The following is a 2,500-nucleotide window of genomic DNA, read 5'->3' as shown; positions in this document are numbered from 1 at the left end:
TTTCGGAGGATGGCTGGTATAATCTCACTAAAGCATGAGACACCGAGCCCACCCTCCCGAACGGGAGCGTGAATAAAGGCTTCAGCACAGGTCTTGCTCAGGTGGAGGTAGCTGCGGACAGCCACCCGCACGACCCGATCAAAATACTTCAGAGTCTTCTTAGTAACGACCGGCGATTGGAGCAGATGTAAATATCTTGGGAGAAGATAAACTTTCAAGATGGCCAACTTCTGCTGCGGCTTCAGAGGGCTCTTCCCAATCCTCCGGAGCTGAATGTTCACCTCGTCCAGCACCGGCTTAGATCTACCCATGACACCGTAATTCGCGCCCAAGTAGCCAAACATCTCGCCCGGCTGCAGCTGCCTGATCGCTTGGCCCTCTATATAAAATAGAGGTCGGGTGATGCAGTATGTGTGCTTATTTGCACGGTTGACCTGGACGGTCATAGCCGTGCATTTGGAGGGGTTGAACCCCATTCCCCTCCTAGCAAAGAAGTCTGCAGCCAGCTTGAGACGCTTAGTGGCCTCCTTAGGCGAATTCGCTAGTAGTAGCAGGTCGTCGGCATAACCTAAGACCGCTAAACGCGCGGTGTCATTTACGGGCAGACCACCCTCGGCGCCTTGGAGATATACCATATACCATCCTTAGTGTCGATGTGCGTAAAGCCTTCTCAACAGTCCATCGTGAGAGCGATGAAGAGGCTCGGGATAGACGAGACTACTGTTCGGTATGTGGAGGATTCTTTTGAAGATGCCACTACCGTAGTGCAGCTCGGGAGAGGTATGACCGGAGAGATCCCAATATGTAGGGGAGTAAAGCAGGGCGACCCGCTTTCCCCCTACCTGTTTAACTTCGTCCTCGACGAGTTGATTTGTGATCTCCAAGGCGCCGAGGGTGGTCTGCCCGTAAATGACACCGCGCGTTTAGCGGTCTTAGGTTATGCCGACGACCTGCTACTACTAGCGAATTCGCCTAAGGAGGCCACTAAGCGTCTCAAGCTGGCTGCAGACTTCTTTGCTAGGAGGGGAATGGGGTTCAACCCCTCCAAATGCACGGCTATGACCGTCCAGGTCAACCGTGCAAATAAGCACACATACTGCATCACCCGACCTCTATTTTATATAGAGGGCCAAGCGATCAGGCAGCTGCAGCCGGGCGAGATGTTTGGCTACTTGGGCGCGAATTACGGTGTCATGGGTAGATCTAAGCCGGTGCTGGACGAGGTGAACATTCAGCTCCGGAGGATTGGGAAGAGCCCTCTGAAGCCGCAGCAGAAGTTGGCCATCTTGAAAGTTTATCTTCTCCCAAGATATTTACATCTGCTCCAATCGCCGGTCGTTACTAAGAAGACTCTGAAGTATTTTGATCGGGTCGTGCGGGTGGCTGTCCGCAGCTACCTCCACCTGAGCAAGACCTGTGCTGAAGCCTTTATTCACGCTCCCGTTCGGGAGGGTGGGCTCGGTGTCTCATGCTTTAGTGAGATTATACCAGCCATCCTCCGAAACAGGCTTAACCGCCTGTTCATTGCTGCCGACCCAATAACGTCGGCAACTCTCTCCACGTCCTACAGCGTTGAGTTTGTTCGCAAACTGGGGCGCTGGACGGGGGAGAGTGGAGGGAGCATGAGAGCGCTGGCACAGAGGATGTCAGAGAGGCTTGACACTAGCTTTTCTGGTAACGGCTTGCGGCAAGGACGGGCTTACCCCCGGTGCAGCGACTGGGTTCCTAACCCCCCACCTTACTGGTCTGGTGCTGACTTCGTCAGAGCCGTCCAGTTGCGGGGCAATCTTTTACCGGTCCGTGGAGTGCCTTCAAATCCGCCTGGTGAACGCCAGTGTAGGATGGGGTGCTTGCGGACCGAGAGTCTGTCGCATGTGTTACAGAAGTGTCCTGTTTCGCTGCGTACCCGGATTCGTCGACATGACCATTTGGTCCAGACGGTCCGAAAGATTGCTGAACGCAAGGGGTGGACGGTGGAAGTGGAGCCCAGAATTAGGTGCACAGACGGAGCTTTAAAGATTCCCGACCTGTTGCTCCGTATGGGGTCGAGAATTGTCGTGGTGGACGCTACGGTTTCCTGGGAGGGGCCTAATCCCCTGTCTGTGGCTGCGCTAAATAAAGTTGCCATTTATAGCGAGCCCCGTTTAATTCAAGCTCTAAACGTCAGACACCCAGGAGCCATCATCGTCGTGGCCCCCTTAGTTGTTGGCGCTAGGGGGACCTGGTGTGTTGAGAACTCGACACTCTCGAGTGTCTTGGGTTTTAGCCACCAGGACATGAAGACCTTGGTCACGCAGACCATAATTGGCAGCATTATGGTCTGGAAGGACTTTATGAAGTCCTCTCGGGCGGTTCGCTGCCCATAAGCGTCGAGAACGCAGAAGCTGATGATACACTGCAAGCTTTTCGATGATACCTGCCCAGCTAGGTGTACATAGATCTTTTTAAATAATTTATTAAGCTTTTTATCTATATTCAGTGTTGTAAGTGTCGCAGATCC

The sequence above is a fragment of the Harmonia axyridis genome, chromosome X, assembly GCF_914767665.1.
Source record: "Harmonia axyridis chromosome X, icHarAxyr1.1, whole genome shotgun sequence".
Taxonomy (NCBI): domain Eukaryota; kingdom Metazoa; phylum Arthropoda; class Insecta; order Coleoptera; family Coccinellidae; genus Harmonia; species Harmonia axyridis.
Note: the sequence above shows the minus strand (reverse complement) of the source record.